The sequence below is a fragment of the Cherax quadricarinatus genome, chromosome 99 (genome assembly GCF_038502225.1).
Source record: "Cherax quadricarinatus isolate ZL_2023a chromosome 99, ASM3850222v1, whole genome shotgun sequence".
Taxonomy (NCBI): domain Eukaryota; kingdom Metazoa; phylum Arthropoda; class Malacostraca; order Decapoda; family Parastacidae; genus Cherax; species Cherax quadricarinatus.
In genome coordinates, this window is record NC_091390.1 from 8,492,683 (window position 1) to 8,514,370 (window position 21,688).

Sequence of the window (21,688 nt, forward strand, 5' to 3'; positions counted from 1 at the left end):
TATTGTGTTGTATACAACGAGTGTATATATATACATTGCACCTTACTTTGCTTATTGTGTTGTATACAACGAGTGTATATATATACATTGCACCTTACTTTGCTTATTGTGTTGTATACAACGAGTGTATATATATACATTGCACCTTACTTTGCTTATTGTGTTGTATACAACGAGTGTATATATATACATTGCACCTTACTTTGCTTATTGTGTTGTATACAACGAGTGTATATATATACATTGCACCTTACTTTGCTTATTGTGTTGTATACAACGAGTGTATATATACATTGCACCTTACTTTGCTTATTGTGTTGTATACAACGAGTGTATATATATACATTGCACCTTACTTTGCTTATTGTGTTGTATACAACGAGTGTATATATATACATTGCACCTTACTTTGCTTATTGTGTTGTATACAACGAGTGTATATATATACATTGCATCTTACTTTGCTTGTGTTGTATACAACGAGTGTATATATATACATTGCATCTTACTTTGCTTATTGTGTTGTATACAACGAGTGTATATATATACATTGCACCTTACTTTGCTTATTGTGTTGTATACAACGAGTGTATATATATACATTGCATCTTACTTTGCTTATTGTGTTGTATACAACGAGTGTATATATATACATTGCACCTTACTTTGCTTATTGTGTTGTATACAACGAGTGTATATATATACATTGCACCTTACTTTGCTTATTGTGTTGTATACAACGAGTGTATATATATACATTGCACCTTACTTTGCTTATTGTGTTGTATACAACGAGTGTATATATATACATTGCACCTTACTTTGCTTATTGTGTTGTATACAACGAGTGTATATATATACATTGCATCTTACTTTGCTTATTGTGTTGTATACAACGAGTGTATATATATACATTGCATCTTACTTTGCTTATTGTGTTGTATACAACGAGTGTATATATATACATTGCATCTTACTTTGCTTATTGTGTTGTATACAACGAGTGTATATATATACATTGCATCTTACTTTGCTTATTGTGTTGTATACAACGAGTGTATATATATACATTGCACCTTACTTTGCTTATTGTGTTGTATACAACGAGTGTATATATATACATTGCACCTTACTTTGCTTAGTGTTGTATACAACGAGTGTATATATATACATTGCACCTTACTTTGCTTATTGTGTTGTATACAACGAGTGTATATATATACATTGCACCTTACTTTGCTTATTGTGTTGTATACAACGAGTGTATATATATACATTGCACCTTACTTTGCTTATTGTGTTGTATACAACGAGTGTATATATATACATTGCATCTTACTTTGCTTATTGTGTTGTATACAACGAGTGTATATATATACATTGCACCTTACTTTGCTTATTGTGTTGTATACAACGAGTGTATATATATACATTGCATCTTACTTTGCTTATTGTGTTGTATACAACGAGTGTATATATATACATTGCACCTTACTTTGCTTATTGTGTTGTATACAACGAGTGTATATATATACATTGCACCTTTGCTTATTGTGTTGTATACAACGAGTGTATATATATACATTGCATCTTACTTTGCTTATTGTGTTGTATACAACGAGTGTATATATATACATTGCACCTTACTTTGCTTATTGTGTTGTATACAACGAGTGTATATATATACATTGCACCTTACTTTGCTTATTGTGTTGTATACAACGAGTGTATATATATACATTGCACCTTACTTTGCTTATTGTGTTGTATACAACGAGTGTATATATATACATTGCACCTTACTTTGCTTATTGTGTTGTATACAACGAGTGTATATATATACATTGCACCTTACTTTGCTTATTGTGTTGTATACAACGAGTGTATATATATACATTGCACCTTACTTTGGTCTCATAGGCCACATAAGTTATGTGAAAAAATAAAATAGTGAAAAAAACAAAAAACCTTCAATTACAAGTAAACTAAAGTTTACCGGGTGAGCGGCAGTCGCCGCTGTTGCCATACGCGGCTCATTTTCTGCAAACTTCACGGCTCTATATCTCGGTAAGTACCGATGGCAAAATTTTTTTTTTTGGACTAAAACACTCAGAAAAATAATCTTAACATTTTCATAAGAAAAAATAATTTTTTTTTTTTTGAATATTTGGCGACATAGAATGACAGTTTCAGAGAGGGGCCTGAAACAGTCAAAGGGTTAATTCTGCTTGTAGCTAGTTCTGGGATATCTGCACAAGGGGCGTGACACCAATTTCCACAAAAATGACAATTTATCCATGTGGAAGCCCGTTTGTTTGATTGACTGCAGACTACACAGAGCTTCATAATGATTTGAATGGTTGATTTACTGTAATTCTACTAGCAACCTCTTGAATACTCTATTAATAACCTCCTTAAATGAAGCTCTAGCTATTTGTATTTCTATTTCTAACTGTACTTGTATATTGGACAGCTTACCGTGTACATTCCTGATTTATATTTATTGTTTGTGTTTGATAAGGGCGCCTAGAACCCCATCCATTTACAGTCTGCTTTATTGTCCAACGAATCCGTTTGTAACCAGTCAAGGGTTCGGACCATCAAGGGTTCGGACCAGTCGAGGGTTCGGACCAGTCTGATCTGATCAGTGGGTCACTTATTTAAAACATACTGGTCGATGATTTGGGCTAACACATGAAGGATCTACTTGAAATTATCTACCAGAGTAATATGTGATTTGATTGATACAAAAGTATAACTTGCGTGTTGAAGAGCCGGTGATTTCTGGCAGCTCCTACAATGACGAACGGTCGAGCCTCAACCCTTGTTTATCAATCGCTGTATCTAGCTTTTCTAATTTTTTTTTTTCGTCTCCACCACAATAAATGCTATATTATCAAAATAGTTGACTGGTGCAAATTTTGGAGGAAGGACGCTTTTTCTGTAGTAATAATTGCTTCTCGTTGTGTATATTGCAACCGCTGGTAACTACATGCTATATGAAATTCACAGTATAAGTCTGGTATTTCAAGAAAAAAGAAACTAATGAAAGTCACTCCACTCCACTAAGTACCATTATAATACTGGTTAGTTGCTACTACAACACTGTATTCTGCTATTCACTGGTATCAGCAGATTATATACGAGTACACTAGCAGGCCAGGAAGATTATTAAAACAGCTGACCTCTGTGGTAAGTTTCTGGCGACTTCTGGCACCTGCCTCTATAGGCTTATCACTTCATTTACAAATTCACCTGTTTTCAAATGACACTTTAGCCTTTATCATCTATATACTAGGGAGCCACTGTAGTATACACTATGTATACACAATGTTATCAGGGAGACTTTCTTTCCTCTGACAAAGAAAAGTTCTATTATTATTATTTTGCACACAGAACACAGGCCTATGATTCCCCTCTGGCAGTAAACTCTGCTAGGTAGTGCACACTAATTCTCCTTTTTGATATTAGCAAAATTATTGAAGTACAGAATTCCACTGGAACGGATTAATTGCATTTCAGTTAATTTAAATGAGGAAAATTGACTCTGCAAACAAGCAAATCTAGTTGCAAGCAAAGTCATGGAATGGATTAAAATCGCAAGTAGAGGTTCCACTGTATATAATAATAATTATAATAATAATAATAATAAGAAAAGAATAATAATAATAATAATAATAATAATAATAATAATAATAATAATAGTAGTAATATGTAATAATAAGTTCCCTCAAAGCATGAAAAACAAGCCTCAGTCCATCCCTGACAGTGACATGATAAGATGAGATAACATTAGATAACAGCTTACATTTGATGAGCATACGCGAGGGTGCAGTGATAAGACTTGATAAGATAAGATTAGATTTAACTTTTGATGAACATGGGCCCTCGCTTTGTTTTCGCTGGTACACAAACATGTCTGTCTATTTGTCTGTCTGTCAAGCTCCCTGTCTATCTGCCTAACTGTCTAGCTCTGTCTCAGAGAGAGCCACAATATTGCGTCATCACGTTTACTCACATTTTCAAGCAGAGTATAGCACTTTGTCTTGAGTTTTTGGGTTATCCTTGGTAATTTACACTATGTATACTTGTATTTATGTGTACCTGTGAGACATATATAGACAGAGACAGAAAGACAGAGAGAGATACAAACAAACAAACAAACCCAGCCAGCCAGCCAGCCAGCCAGCCAGCCAGCCAGCCAGCCAGCCTGGTTAACAAGTATTACATTCCAGAATTGTTTCTCTTTACTTAGGGCATAGGTTATAATGTTGCACATGCATTATTATCAAGTTTTTTTTTATATTTCCTCGACCACTTATGGTCACATCCACCTCAAAGCCACTAAACTCGGGGTCAAAATCACTTTCCTTTTAAAATAGGAGAGTTAATACAACATGAAATCTGGGACCACTTAGTACCACACGATACTAAGCAGTCCCAGATTTTTTTTAATAGAGTGCACACTGAGTGTTATGACCCATTCTGTGCTGACAAGGTATCTCCGGCCAATCATGCCATATTTGAAGGCAGGAAAAAGAAAACGTTTGGGGCACTAGCAGTAACAATGTATATATATGTTTGGACCATTTACAGGTTAATATAACTAATTACTAAATACCTCTAATTGCTAAATACCTCCAACACCATAAAAACTATATATTCTTATTTTAGTGTTATTTTAGTGTTAAGGCTGAGGAAGGGTTGTTGAGGTGGTTCGGACATGTGGAGAGAATGAAGCGAAACAGAATGACTTCAAGAGTGTATCAGTCTGTAGTGGAAGGAAGGCGGGGTAGGGGTCGGCCTAGGAAAGGTTGGAGGGAGGGGGTAAAGGAGGTTTTGTGTGCGACGGGCTTGGACTTCCAGCAGGCATGCGTGAGCGTGTTTGATAGGAGTGAATGGAGACAAATGGTTTTTAATACTTGACGTGCTGTTGGAGTGTGAGCAAAGTAACATTTATGAAGGGGTTCAGGGAAACCGGCAGGCCGGACTTGAGTCCTGGAGATGGGAAGTACAGTGCCTGCACTCTGAAGGAGGGGTGTTAATGTTGCAGTTTAAAAACTGTAGTGTAAAGCACCCTTCTGGCAAGACAGTGATGGAATGAATGATGGTGAAAGTTTTTCTTTTTCGGGCCACCCTGCCTTGGTGGGAATCGGCCAGTGTGATAATAAAAAAATAAAAATCAAGAGGCTTTCTATAAAGTCATAACAGAGTGGTACCTTGATTTACAAGTTTAATTCGTTCCATGACTGAGCTCATAACTCAGTTTGCTCATATATCAGATAATTTTTCCTCAATGAAATTAATTGAAATGCATTAATCCATTCCAACCACCAAAAAAAACACCCCAAATTTTTGGTTATGGGCTTTAAAATAAGAAAAATGTATTTATAAATAAGAAATATTGTATACTCCACCCACCACCATCACTACTCCACCCACCACCAACACTGCTCCAACCACCACCAACACTGCTCTACCCACCACTATCAATACTCCACCCACCACCATCACTACTCCACCCACCACCATCACTACTCCACCCACCACCATCACTACTCCACCTACCACTGTCAGTACTCCACCCACCACCATCACTACTCCACCCACCACTGTCAGTACTCCACCCACCACCATCACTACTCCACCCACCTTAATGTTTCTGGGAGAACTCTGAGTGTTGAAATGGAGGTTACCTCTTCCCCAGATTTATATGAGAACCAAACAAGGGACGAAGTGCCTCACTACAATCTATGATTCATGTGGGAGTATTATCTTTCCAGTTATGTCTTGGAAGTGCATGTGGGATGGGACGAAGTACCTGACGTTCTTCTGTTTACAGAGATGGATTTGACTTCAGATACACCACCAACTAGAGGCAGCATATCTGAAGCTTGCTTTTAACTTGAATTTTGGCTCGCAACTCAAAGCAAAAAATCGACTGAACGACAGCTCGTAACTCAGAAAACTTGTAAGTTGGGGCACTCGTAAGTCAAGATACCACTGTATATGTCAATCATCCACACTGTATAATAAACTGTATTCCAATTTATAGAAATAAAGTTTGTTTCTTTCTTTGTAGATTATTCTTGCTCACGGTACTCTGCTCTAGCGAAAATAACTAGTAAACAGACTTCAAATCACCAAAAACAAAATAATTAGATTGAACCTGGACCTGGGTTCATGAGAGCATGTAGGCCATGATGAATTACAACAACTGGAACTAATGAATGCTGCAGATAGGGTGGAGGCAGATGAAATTAAACCATGTTAATAAAATTGTTCACAATCAGTGTTCAGAGCATCTTGCTGTAAATTTTGTCAATGCTAAGAACCAAAGCAAGTTTAGTACTAGGGGAAGCGAACACAATTTTGTAGAAAAAATAATAATCTTTATTTTTACAAGTACAATAAGGGCCAATAAGGTTAGGTTCCAAGCTACTGCCAGAAAGCTGACATCGCCGTACAGCAGAACACCATTTTTTCCACTTATAAATGCATAAATATCAAATAACAACTTTATACTAACATATATTAAGTAAAAAGTAAAATAAAAAGTAAAATACAGTGGAACCTCAGCTTATGAGAGCCCCATCATGCAAATTTTTCAGCATACGAACCATCGTTCGGCTGATTTTTTGCTTCTGGATACGAATGAAATTTCAGGATTTGAATTTACCCCTCGAGGGAGGTTCCTTAAATAAATAAATAAAATATTTATTTTTTTGCAAAGGTTACAATGTGTGTTTACATATAATATGATTGGAGCAAAGAAAGCAACTATCATGCCGAGGCATTTCGGGCAGACTTAACCTAATACTATCAGACTACTTAAGTCTAGACAAGTGAAAAGTGTACTAGTAGTGGTTACCAATGTTTTGGTGATGGCGGCGCCAACTACTGGCAACCTCTTGAAGTTTCTCCTTACTGTTATTATTACTATTTCTATTATATTGTATTATTATTATTATTGTTATAATAATAATGATTATTATTATTATTAGTAGCAGTATATATGTGGTGAGGGACTCTTGATCTAGGGAATTGGATCTGTACACCAAATGCCTAAATTAATAATAATAATAATTAGTGTTACAGTGAACCCTCGGGTAACGGCGTTAATCCATTCCAGAGAGCTTGCCTTTAACCAATTTTGCCTTTAACCAATTTTGCCTTTAGCCAAATTAATTTTCCACATAGGAAATAATGGAAATCCAATTACAGTGGACCCTCAACTAACGACAGCATCGTCTAATGCCAAAATCGACTAATGGCTCTCTTTGGCATCAAAATATTGGCACTACCAAAGCCGAAAAACTCGTCTAAAGGCTTTTGTTCTGAATGTGTTCATGCGTCCTGAGTGGGCCCAGCCAATCCAACACTCCATGTTTAGCCAGTGTGCCATTGTTTACAAACCATTGTGGTCGATTCCATGCGTACATGCGATATATTTTGTATTATTTCCTTTTTTTAGTGCTTGTAACTGCTAAATAAGCTACCATGGGCCCAAAGAAAGTTTGTAGTGCCAGCCCTGTGATAAAGAAGGAAAGAAACAATAAAATTAAAGAAAAAACTCATAGCAAAGTACCAAACTGGAGGAGGAAGATAGGGGAGAATGTGCTTTCTGCAGTGATTCAGTGATTCTATGATATGTACAATACTAAAGCAGCAGGTATTGATAAAGGCTATAGTGCCAGCCAGCGATAAAGTGTAGACTTAACAGTGTAGAAAGTAAGTTAAGCAAGTAAGCAATAGAAAAATGACATGAAAGTAACTCTCCATTGTTGTTGGATGTGTGTGTATATCTGCTGAACATACACCGGCCTGCTATCTCCCACTACCCTAAACCTCTGCCAGCATTTCCTCTATCAAACTAACTAATTAAACTAACATCTCCTCCAAGGAAAGTGTAAATATAAAAGTGTAAGCATAAAAGTAAATATAAGAGTAAATATAAAAGGACCCCAATGGAAATACAGAAGTCACTCTGACTTTTTTTGGTTATCCTAGGTACTTTACACATATACTGCTATGTATGATAATCTATGTAACTGTATTTGTGTATACCTGAATAAACTTACTTATTTATAAATTAAAATGTAAATATTTCTTACTTATAATTTAAAATGTAAATATTTATTTATAATTTAAAATGTAAATAATTCTTATTTATAAATTACATACATTGTTTAAGCATGATGGTGATGCTGGCAAAAGCCACCACCTCCTCCAACACGGCTTCTCTCAGTGGCAGCCCTTAAACCCAACAACAACACTTATGCCATTTACTCCTCTCACACATTATGACGTATTTTATTCATTCTAGAGTACAGTAGGGCCCCGCTTTTTGGCGTTTCACCTTACGGCGTTCCGCTAATACGGCGATGTCAAATAATGACCAAAATTTGCTATACGGCAAGCGGTCTTTTAAATACGGCGCTGTTACAAAAAACGCGATTCTAAAAGCTTAGAGATCTCCAGTGAATACTAGAAAGGACTGCCCTTCTAGCATCCAGCCTGTTACTGGGTTTTCATAACAAGTAGTCAGTATCCTTGTCCAATTATCCATTAGAATTCAGTAAGATTCAATAGTGCTTCAGGATTACAACTGGTAGGCTACTAACTAGAGAAATTAAAATTTAATAAATTTATTAAGTCTAGAGGTATATTATCAAATTAAATTAAATTAAATTAATCACAGTAATCAAAATAATATCACTTCTCTTGAGTACAATATTATTGTGTTGAAAGCACATATCACATTTATAATTCTTAAGTACCATCTGGTACATAAACATTTAATAAGATATTACAAATATGTACAAGTAAGTTTGTGTGTATGTGTGTAAGTGCTCTAAGTAGTTCGCTATGTCTCACGACTCGACTAGACTTAACCCTTTCAGGGTCCAAGGCCCAAATCTGGAGTCACGCACCAGTGTCCAAGATATTTAAAAAAAAAAATTTGTTATTTTTTCTTATGAAATCGTAGAGAATCTTTTTGTGAAGGTAATAAAACAAAAAGTACGAAAATTGGTGGAAAATTGACGAAATTATGCTCTCGCGAATTTTGATGTGTCAGCGATATTTACGAATCGGCGATTTTGCCGACTTTGACTCCCATTTTAGGCCAATTACATTATTCCAATCAACCAAATTCTTAGCTATTTCACTAGTATTACTTCTATTCTATCGATTGAGAACAAGAAATCACCAAGTCAACTGTTTCAACTACAAAATAAAGTGATCGGAAATTGTTAATTTGGCCAATTTAACACAAAGTTAAAAATATTCCAATTTCAAAATAGGGTCCAGAATGAACAATGTAGGCATTCCTGGCACTAAACTAACATTTCCTCTGTTCATTAGTTATGTTTTGAGGCTTTACAAATAAATTCCATTTTGATTTTTTATTCACATAATGAATTTTTATTCACACCAAAAAAATAGAAGATTTACTGTTATGCAATACTGTAATAATTGTATAAATATCATCACCATATTTATGAATGTATATTAGACCCACCAGCTGATGTGTATTAGACGTGTGAGGTCGTTTGTTTACTCTTGAATATCGGCAAAAATTTAACATTTCTGCTACTTTGAGCTCAGTTTCAAGCCATTTCCAATGCTAAAACCAATCAAAATCATCTCTATTTCTGTAATATGTCTTCCATTCTATCAAATGAGACCAAGAAATCGCAAATACAACTATAAAAAACATACGAAAAAACACTGCAAAGTTGCTGTTTTAATCGAAAAATCATGATTTCATTTTTTTTTCTCTCATTATGCACAGTGTGCTGCAGGATCTGTTTTATGTGGTGCACACATACCACATAGATGTATTCTCTCATATCTAGGCCCAAATGTACCACTCACAGTTTATCAGAGTGAGCTGAGCTCATGGCGTAGATCTACGGTTTGGACCCTGAACGTAAAGCCGTAGATCTACGGGACGGACCCTGAAAGGGTTAAACAAGTGACTGACAAAGTCCTCAAATAAACTAACTTCTTGACCATCTGGCAATCAGAACAGTCTGCTTGAACAACAAAAAGAATGCTAAACCCAATAGCAATATAACAAGCAACTGCGACACAGAATCAGGAACAAGGAGATGGTATAACGACACTAAGTAGAGACCATCAGCAGATCCTCCACAAAAGTCACCAAACTCCCATACTACTGAATCTAAGTTCAGCATAAGAAAATCCCCAACTGTGATAATACACAGATACCAGTACAAGTTAGGTGAGAAGCTAAAGCTCAGGACCTGAGATGTTTCGAGTGTATGTGACACACAACCTCAGTACAACGTCGAAAATCACTAAGTCTATACAATGTTCTGTGAACAGAGTTCTACAGAACTAACAAGAATAATGAGACAGACAATCTGTCTGACCACCAAGCGAGTCTAGACCAGACTGAATACTTCAGGCGAGGTGAGGACACCCCCCCTCGATCACATGATAGCTCCGTGGGTCGCTGCCCAGCAACAACGAGAAGCCGGCAGTCTAATGAGCCACAAGCGATAATTACAGTAGTTAGACAATCGAGACTTGAACTGAGCACATATGTAACATCCTACCTCACAAAATTTAGCTAAGTCAAATAATAATAATATAAAGCAATATATTTACGATTTAGCTATTATCGCAAATATAAGCAATATAAAATTATATGAAAAGGTGATAATTATATATATACATTATATTCATAATCATAATATACATTATATATATTGCAACCCATTCAGGGGTTGCAACACCCCCCCCCCCCAAACATGACAAACGGTCGCACTAGGAGTTGCATTAATGTCTTTCACATGATTACTGATTACTCATAATCAATACAATTTAATATAAACATTAATCAGAGTCTCTCTTGTGCCAAGCACCTCTACAATTTCACAGCGTCTGTCACTAGGATATGCCCCTAGTACTAGGGCAGTACACAGTATCGTATCTCCGCATACTCTTGGTTATGTACATCAGTGTAGAGACAGGATAGCGCAGATGAGTAGGGCATGTTGAGGCTCAAATATAGAGGAGACTGCATTCCACTCTTAACCCTTTGAGGGTCGACAGGCCCTCTCCGAAACTCGTTCTCAGGGTCGGCCAAATTTAAAAAAAAAAAAAAAATATTTTCTCTTATGAAAAGATAGAGAATCTTTTCCCGATCATAAAGACACCAAAAGTTTGAAATTTGATAGAAAACTTACAGAATTATGCTCTCGCAAAGTTAGCGGTCTCGGCGATGTTTACGCATCGGCGATTTTGCCCACTTTGAGCCCCATTTTCGGCCAATTTCACTGTACTAGTCGATAAAAAACATGAATATTTCGCTAGAACTCCATTTTTTCTATCGAATGGGTGCAAGAAACCACCCATTTATGAAATTCAACTATCCAGTACAGTGGTCAGAATTTAGCAATTTTGTCAATTTCGCACAAATTTCAAAAGATGCCAATTTCCAAACAGGGTCCAGAATAAACAAGAAAGACATTCCTGGCACTAAAATGACATTTCCTCTAGTAATTAGTCACGTCTCAAGGCCCCTCTTATATTCTTTTGCTTTCCACTTTGAATTTTTATTCTCACAAAAAATATAAGATTTACTGTTATGCAGACTACTGCATTAGTGTAAAAAATGGTATAAATATTATTGTTGCACTTGTGAAAGAATATTAGACTCACCAGTTGACGTGTATTGCACGCTTGGCACGATTTGTTTACTTTTGAAGTTTGGTAAAAATCGAACATTTCTCCCACTTTGAGCTCAATTACAAGGCACCTTTCATTGTAAAACCAGTCAAAATCATCTCAATTTCTGTAACATGTCTTCCATTCTATAAAATGAGACCAAGAAAACTAGAATACAACAATAAATACCATACGAAAATACACTGCAAAGTCGCTGATTTATTCCAAAAAAATGGTCAAAGTTTTTTTTTTCTCATTATGCACTGTGTGCTGCAGGATTTTTTTTAGACTGTGCACACTGACCACATAGACCCATTCTTTCATATGAAGGCCTACCAGCTTTCTCCCACTAGATTTGAGGCCGCTAGAATTTATGCGTACTAGTACATCAAAAACCCCTACGCGTAAGACGTACTAGTACGACCAAAACCTTCAAAGGGTTAAGTAGTGGTTGTGGAATGCTATGCAGTATGGACATCTGAGTATGAAACAGCTTAAGGTGTGTAGTGAGGGGGGGGGTCTGCGGCAGGACAGTGTTGCACCACACGCAGTAACATCGCCCACACCACACTACCCACTCAACACTCAGCTTATGTCTCCTCCTCATACACAACACTACTGTGAATATATAAATATAATAATTACACATGACATGAGTATACATAGTTAATATGGGCTGGAGTTACTTTACTGAATTTGACATAGCAAGTAACAAAAGGTATTTGGGCATTAAAATTACGTAAATTTAATGTAACTGATAATTATTAAGGACGTGACAGAGCGTCAGCAATTACATTACAATGACCACTTATGTGTTTTATACTAATAGAATAAGGTTGGATTCTGAGGGCCCTCCTCATGATCCTAGCATTTTTACTTTTCATAGTGTTAATATAAGTGAGTGGATTGTGGTCTGAAAAAACGTTAATTTTAAATGGGGAAGTGCCCAAATACACGTCAAAATGTTCCAAGGACACCACAAGAGCTAGAGCCTCTTTCTCAATAGTGGCATAATTTTTCTGGTGTCATTTAAGTTAAGATGAATAGTAACATATAGATGGAGAATGTCAGTGGATGTTGACTGTTGGAGTAGCACAGCGCCCACTGCATAGCCACTCGCATCTATATGTAAAATGAAGGGAAGATTGAAATTAGGACTTTTCAACACAGGAGCAGAGGATAGCAAGTGCTTCAACCTTTTGAACGAGTCTGAACAATCTCTAGTCCAGGTGAACTGAACTTTACTACTAGTAAGCTCAGTGAGAGGAGCTGCAATCTGAGAAAAGTTTGGACAGAACCTGCGATAATATCCTGCCATACCCAGGAATCTCTGTACTCCCTTCCTATCCTGTGGCACTGGAAATTCAGAAATTGCACGAACCTTAGCCTCAATAGGAGCAACCTCACCTTGGCCGATACAAAAGCCTAGATAGGTAATCTTGGCTTGACCAAAACTACATTTAGCTAAGTTAACAGTGAAGTTGTAGTGCACCAGTCTCTCAAACAATGCTCTGAGATGCGTCAAGTGCTGTTCCCACTCGTCACTGTACACCACTAAGTTGTCAAGGTAGGCTTCTACTCCTTCTAAGTTGTAGGTCAACTCGTTCATTATATGTTGGAATGAAGAAGCCGCGTTACATAGGCCGAAGGGGGTGACGAGGTAGTTAAACAATCCATCTTGAACAGTAAAAGCAGATATTTCTTGAGCACGTTCAGTAAGCGGGACTTGATAATAGCCTCGTAAGAGATCTAAACGGCTGACAAACTGGGCTCCTGACACACGGTCAATAAGGTCGTCAATGCGAGGTAGAGGATAACCATCAGGCAAGGTGACAGAGTTCACTTTCCTGTAATCAGTGCACAGCCTGAAACTACCGTCAGGTTTAGGCACTAAAATACAGGGAGATGCCCATGGACTTTTACTGCGTTCCATAAGCCCGTGAGATAACAGAAAATCAAAATCTTCTCTCAATGCTTTATGCTTCGTTGGACTCATTCTATATGGTGATTGCTTAATGGGTGATGCTCCCTGTACATCAACGTCATGTACACCCAGAGTACAACTTTTAGGAACATCACCGAACAATTCAGGGAAATGCAAAATCATGTTTTTAATATCACCAGCTTTATCAATTCCAAGATTACTAAGAAAATCGTCTAGTGATTGTAGAGTCAATGAATTTTCTAAGTGAACCTCTATACCTCTAGAGATGTCAGGTAGACTGACGTTTTCTTCCTCTGTCCTAGGAAGAATAGATGTAGTAGGTAGAGGACTAGCGTAGTATGTCTTAAGCTGGTTAACATGGTACACGTGATTAGATTTCTTTTTCCCAGGCGTACGTACCAAATAATTTACGTCGCTAAGCTTTTTCACTACTTCCAGGGGACCATCATACCTGGCTTGTAGAGCATGACCTGGTACTAATTTCCGAGCCATCACCTTATCTCCTGCTTTAAAAGAGCGAGAGACAGCACACTTGTCATAATGTTGCTTCATTCTAGCTTGGGCTGAAACTAGGTTTTTCGAAGCTAGCTCTCTAGCAGCTGTCAAATGTTGCTGCATTAATGAAGGTGAAGTACTCAATGATGGATTTGATTTTCCTGTCCACACATCTTTCAACACTGCGAGAGGACCATGCACTTGGTGTCCTAATATTAATTCAAACGGACTAAACCCGAGACTTTCTTGTTCACTTTCTCTCATAGTGAACAGAAGAAAAGGTATACCCTCATCCCAGTCTCTAGAAAAATGTTCACAATAAGCTCTCATCATGGACTTCAGTGTCTGATGAAATCTCTCTAGAGCACCTTGTGACTGTGGATGATAACTGGTTGAAAGTACAGACTTTATTCCTAGGTGGGATAATGCTTCTCGAAAGATTTTAGAAGTGAAGTTAGATCCCTGATCTGATTGTATCTCTCATGGCAATCCAACCTGGGAGAAAAATTTCATCAGCGCTCTCACAATAGCACGAGCATTAATTTTTCTCATAGGAATAGCTTCGGGATAGCATGTTGCAGCATCCATAATAGTAAATAAGTATTGGTTTCCTAGTTTGGTTCTAGGCAAAGGACCAACACAATCAATAATAAGACGTGAGAATGGTTCACCATCCACGGTGATAGGAATGAGAGGCGCAGGTGGAGGTGAGTGCGCTGGCTTGCCTGTCACTTGACACGTGGCAATGTCGCACATGATCAGCAACTGTTTTCTTCATCTTTGGCCAAGTAAAATGTTTTGCCAGTTTACCGAGTGTCTTCTTGACACCCAAATGTCCTCCTATGGGACTATTGTGAGCAAAATCAATGGCTTGTTCACGAAATGTAACTGGTAACACAACGAGATGCTTGACTGTGGTGGAAACACAATCAGCTTACAACTTACATGTATTTTTCTCCATCAGTACACCGTTACTATAATAGTAACAATTATCGAGATCCTTTGCTTCACTCTCAGTAACTGCTATATCTCTCAGTCTTTCCAGTGACTGATCAACAAACTGATCCTTGATTAAATCATCATGAGTAAGAAATTTAATGTCAGTTGTGTCTTGACTAGGTTGATGCCCGGGGGGAGTTGGTGTTAATGATCCTGGGCGCAGAGCATCACTAAACAACATATTCAACCCCAAATCATTGTCATTCACTATCTCAACAGGAGACAAGGATGGTTGTTGTATCTTTGACATAGCTCTAGTAATTGTGCTGAGAGGAAATAAAATAGGTTTCTCTCTACAAGCTTCAGTGGCATAATTATCATCAGTATTTTTATCAATCACAAGTGGTTTTTTACATATACCAGCATGAAGGATATCGTTCCCTATCAACAAGTCCACTGACCTGATGGGAAATACACCACTGGATATACCCACTGAAATATAACCAGTATAATAGCTTGTTTCAATATAAACTTTGTGCAGAGGCACTTTTATAACAGCCCCTCCATAGGCTTCTAACAATACATCTATCTTGCAATAGGTATCGTCAGTTATGGGCAGTACATCTTCTCTTAATAACGTGAGATAACTGCCAGTGTCTCTGAAAGTAATTATCTCAATTAGATGTGATTCGTCAAATCCTATTCTACCTCTTGAAAAGTAAGGACTCATCGCTGAACGAATCTTTTCGTCAGATACACTTTCTGACGCTAGTCATTTATCCTGAGTAACATTATCTAAAACAGTAGGATCAGAGGTATTACTAGGATTTTGGTGCCTTTGTTGCTCGGAAGAAGATACGACTTGTGTGGGGGCGCCAGCCGCACGACTGTCTCTCGCATCTTTTTCTAACTTATAGCAATACTCTCTAGCATGTCCTTTTCTGTTACAATATGTACATTTTACTTTCTTCTTCTCGATATCGGATTTCTGTCTAGCCACAGAGACAGATTCAGGATTGTGAGTTTTCCTGGTAAAGGCACGAGAAGTTACAGTAGCAGGTACATCAAGCCGGCAATGAGCAGCTGATTTAGGTTGCCAACTTCTAGGACAATTTTTAGTTACCTTGTTTCTCTGTGTTTTAGTACGTACAAGTTTGTGAGAAATCTCGTAATTGTCTGCTAATGCTGCAGTTTCCAGAATATCCGAGGTAGTATGATCGATCAGATATTCTTGTACGTCAGGAGACATACAGTTGTTAAACTCTTCATGTAGTAACAACTGAACAAGGCTGTCATAGTTGTTACACCTGGCAGACCTACACCATCTCTCAATTGCAACTTTTTTCTCACTAGCAAACTCTACACAAGTTTGATCTTGTTGTCGTTGTAATGTACGAAATGCGCTTTGATAACTTACAGGTAACAAGTTATATGTCTCTAGAATAGTTTGTTTGACAGCGTCATAACTAATGTACTTGGCAAATGGTAAAGCAGCAGTACAAGTTTGAGCTCTTCCTGTCAAAGCTGTATGCAACACTGTAGCCCAGTGCTTACGTGGCCAGTTCATAGCACGAGCCTGGTTCTCAAACACATCAAAATAGGTGTCTAAGTCACTCTCAAAAAACTTAGGAACCATTGATGCAGCTTTCTGCACATTAAATGGGTCCTGTGATATATCAGTCTGTTGTCTTCCCAGACGAACATTTTCTCTTTGGAAATCTTCGTTTAATTTCCTCTGTGCTTCTATTTGTGCAGTCTGCAACATAATGAGGCGTTCATACCTCTCAAACTGTTCCTGAGAGATAGGACCAGTGGGTAATGGAGGAGTAAGGAAATTAACATGGTCTGGACGGTTCTTAGGTCGGACACTTCGTCCAGCCTTCTCTAGAGAGTCTAGATCTGGTCTAGGATAAGTATATGCAGGTGTAGCATACACTGTACTAGTATTAGGCTGAGTCATCCAACCAGCTATACTCTGTACTATTGTGTCAGTGAGGCGGGAAGGTGTGAGCGGAGGTTCACTAGGCTCAGACACTTCTGCCTTAGTTGCTCTTTCATCTACATCAAATAGAGTCATACTTCCTAATTGTGACACTAGACTTTCTGAATTTGAATCATAATCAGACATTTCTGTATAAGCAGGAAACAATATATCTTTAATTAACGCTCTGACAGTTTCTGCGGTGTAATTACTGTTATACGTCACACCGAGATATTTGGCTACTCGCCAACACGTCTGAAGTTTTAATGTACTTAACTCAGACAAAGTCAGAGTATCAATTAACTGTTTCACTTTGGCATACATCACGAAAATAAATGTACTACGAGAGAGTGATTATTGGAAACTATAATCCTGATAGGAATTTTAGTGTTGGTTGTCTTAGAGCTAGAACTCAAACAGTATTTCCATCTCCTTGGATCAAGAGACTCAGTCAAGTACATACATCCACCTGGTATGTTGTACAAGACTAAACTCAAAGTCTTCAGATTAGGAAAGTACTCAAAGTGTTTGACCATCAGTTACTAGTATTTCAAAATAGACAATTTCTCCAACACCTTGGATCAAGAGCCTCCCGGATAGGCCCCCATTTGTTACAAAAAACGCGATTCTAAAAGCTTAGAGATCTCCAGTGAATACTAGAAAGGACTGCCCTTCTAGCATCCAGCCTGTTACTGGGTTTTCGTAACAAGTAGTCAGTATCCTTGTCCAATTATCCATTAGAATTCAGTAAGATTCAATAGTGCTTCAGGATTACAACTGGTAGGCTACTAACTAGAGAAATTAAAATGTAATAAATTTATTAAGTCTAGAGGTATATTATTAAATTAAATTAAATTAAATTAATCACAGTAATCAAAATAATATCACTTCTCTTGAGTACAATATTATTGTGCTGAAAGCACATATCACACTTACAATTCTTAAGTACCGTCTGGTACATTAACATTTAATAAGATATTACAAATATGTACAAGTAAGTTTGTGTGTATGTGTGTAAGTGCTCTAAGTAGTTCGCTATGTCTCACGACTCGACTAGACTTAAACAAGTGACTGACAAAGTCCTCAAATAAACTAACTTCTTGACCAACTGGCAATCAGAACAGTCTGCTTGAACAACAAAAAGAACGCTAAACCCAATAGCAATATAACAAGCAACTGCGACACAGAATCAGGAACAAGGAGATGATATAATGAAACTAAGTAGGGACCACTCAGCAGATCCTCCACAAAAGTCACAAAACTCCCATACTACTGAATCTAAGTTCAGCATAAGAAAATCCCCAACTGTGATAATACACAGATACCAGTACAAGTTAGGTGAGAAGCTAAAGCTCAGGACCTGAGATGTTTCGAGTGTATGTGACACACAACCTCAGTACAACGTCGAAAATCACTAAGTCTATACAATGTTCTGTGAACAGAGTTCTACAGAACTAACAAGAATAATGAGACAGACAATCTGTCCGACCACCAAGTGAGTCTAGACCAGACTGAATACTTCAGGCGAGGTGAGGACACCCCCCCCCCTCGATCACGTGATAGCTCCGTGGGTCGCTGCCCAGCAACAACGAGAAGCCGGCAGTCTAACGAGCCACAAGTGATAATTACAGTAGTTAGACAATCAAGACTTGAACTGAGCACATAATATGTAACATCCTACCTCACAAAATTTAGCTAAGTCAAATAATAATAATATAAAGCAATATATTTACGATTTAGCTATTATCGCAAATATAAGCAATATAAAATTATATGAAAAGGTGATAATTATATATATACATTATATTCATAATCATAATATACATTATATATATTGCAACCCATTCAGGGGTTGCAACAGGCGCTCCCCACCAGGTTTGTTTACATTCTTCGTGACCACATCTATTATGTCTGGAATCTTTCCAAAATTTCAAGTGTTTTAAAGTTATTGCATAATTTATATGTACTCTGATAATTATAATTATGTGTACCTGTACCTAAATATACTTACACACTGTGCTGGTGTGCAGGTACACATTAACCCTTTGACTGTCGAAGGGCCCAATCCTGAAGTGTCTCCTGGTGTCGCAAAATATTAGAAAAAAAAAATCATTTTTTCTTATGAAAATGTTAAGATTATTTTTCTGATTGTTTTAGTCCCAAAAAAAATTTTTTCCCATCAGTACTTACCGAGATATAGAGGCATGAAGTTTGCAGAAAATGAGCCGCGTATGGCAACAGCGGCGACTGCCGCTCACCCGGTAAACTTTAGTTTACTTGTATTTGAAGGTTTGTTGTTTTTTTCACTATTTTATTTTTTCACATAACTTATGTGGCCTGTGAGACCAAAGTAAGGTGCAATGTACATATATACACTCGTTGTATACAGCACAATAAGCACACAAACATAATTATCAATATATTGTTTACAAAACTTGTTTACAAAAACAAACAATACAAAAAATTGTTTATTACTATTGTTCTATAATATATATACCAATATACAGTCACTGAACATATTCCTAGAAGTTCTGCAGCTTGTGGAACTCTGTGAAACATGGTGTCATACACAGTGGTGTTTTACACTCTCACACATAAAACATGGTGTCATACACAGTGGTGTTTTACACTCTTACACATAAAACATGGTGTCATACACAGTGGTGTTTTACACTCTCACACATAAAACATGGTGTCATACACAGTGGTGTTTTACACTCTCACACATAAAACATGGTGTCATACACAGTGGTGTTTTACACTCTCACACATAAAACATGGTGTCATACACAGTGGTGTTTTACACTCTCACACATAAAACATGGTGTCATACACAGTGGTGTTTTACACTCACACATAAAACATGGTGTCATACACAGTGGTGTTTTACACTCCTCACACATAAAACATGGTGTCATACACAGTGGTGTTTTACACTCCTCACACATAAAACATGGTGTCATACACAGTGGTGTTTTACACTCACACATAAAACATGGTGTCATACACAGTGGTGTTTTACACTCCTCACACATAAAACATGGTGTCATACACAGTGGTGTTTTACACTCACACATACAACATGGTGTCATACACAGTGGTGTTTTACACTCCTCACACATAAAACATGGTGTCATACACAGTGGTGTTTTACACTCCTCACACATAAAACATGGTGTCATACACAGTGGTGTTTTACACTCTCACACATAAAACATGGTGTCATACACAGTGGTGTTTCACACTCCTCACACATAAAACATGGTGTCATACACAATGGTGTTTTACACTCTCACACATAAAATCAGTGTGTGTGCATTTTTGTTGAATTTTTTTTTTATGTGCAAAGACAAAACACCTCGTCTGAGCAGCTTTCTTCAGAGTACTATTAGCAGGCAGTTGTGTTATGTAGTTATCCTAGGTAAATGGTCGTGTGTCATCATTCCTTCCTAATTTCCTTCATTCCTTTCCTACCTGGAGGCTACCTGGAGGGCATTCCACCTCTCTTCCTACATTCCTTCATCTGTCCTTCATTACTTTTTTCCTTCCTTTCATCTAGTCCTTCCTTCATTCCTGCCTTCCCTTCTTGCTTCTGGTTTCTATAATATATATACACATATATAGTCACTAGATACTTTCATAAAACTGCTATTATCACCCTTCAGCAAGCTTGTCTTGTGTGCGAGTGTGTGGCTTATAATTGTTTTGAGTCAGGAGTCGGCAGCTGTCAAAATGACATATTGTCTCATTACTCACTCCCCCTACCGCCTGTCAAAACAATGGGGTCGGATGCTGCTTCCCCCTCCATTCTATCTAATTATCTTTCTCCCTCATTCTATCTCTTTCAATCTGTCTCTCTTTCTCTCTCTCTGTCTATCTCTGTCTCACAGGTACACATAAATACAACTATACATAGTGTAAATTACCTAGGATAACCCAAAAAATCCAGACAAAGTGCTATACTCTGCTTGAAGATGTGAGTAAACGTGATGATGACAGTCTTGTGGCTCTCTCTGAGACAGAGCTAGACGGATAGACAGGGAGTTTGGCAGACAGACAAATGTTTGTTCGTCGTCGTCATCTCCTCCTCCTCCTCCTCCTCCTCCTCCTCCTTCTCCTCCTCCTCCTTCTTCTCCTTCTCCTCCTCCTCCTCCTCCTCCTGGCTCTTGACAGATGGACAGCTGCCCCCCTCCCTCCACCCTCGTTTACGCTCATCAAAGGTCAGCTCTTATCAGATGTTATCTCCCCTTATCTTGTCACTGTCATGGGGTGAACTGTTTTCATGCCTCAAGGGAACATATTATTACATATTATTATTATTAGGTATTAGGTATTTTTATTATTCTTATTCTTCTTCTTATTCTTCTTATTCTTCTTCTTCTTCTTCTTCCTCCTCCTTCCACCTTCCTCCTCCTCCTCCCTCCCTCCTTCCTCCTCCTCCCTCCTTCTTCCTCCCTCCCTCCCTCCTTCCTCCTCCTCCCTCCCACCTCCTCCCTCCTTCTTCCTCCTCCCTCCTTCCTCCTCCCTCCTTCTTCCTCCTCCCTCCTTCCTCCTCCTCCCTCCTTCCTCCTCCTCCCTCCTCCTCCCTCCTTCCTTCCTCTTCCTCCTTCCTTCCTCCTCTTCTTCCT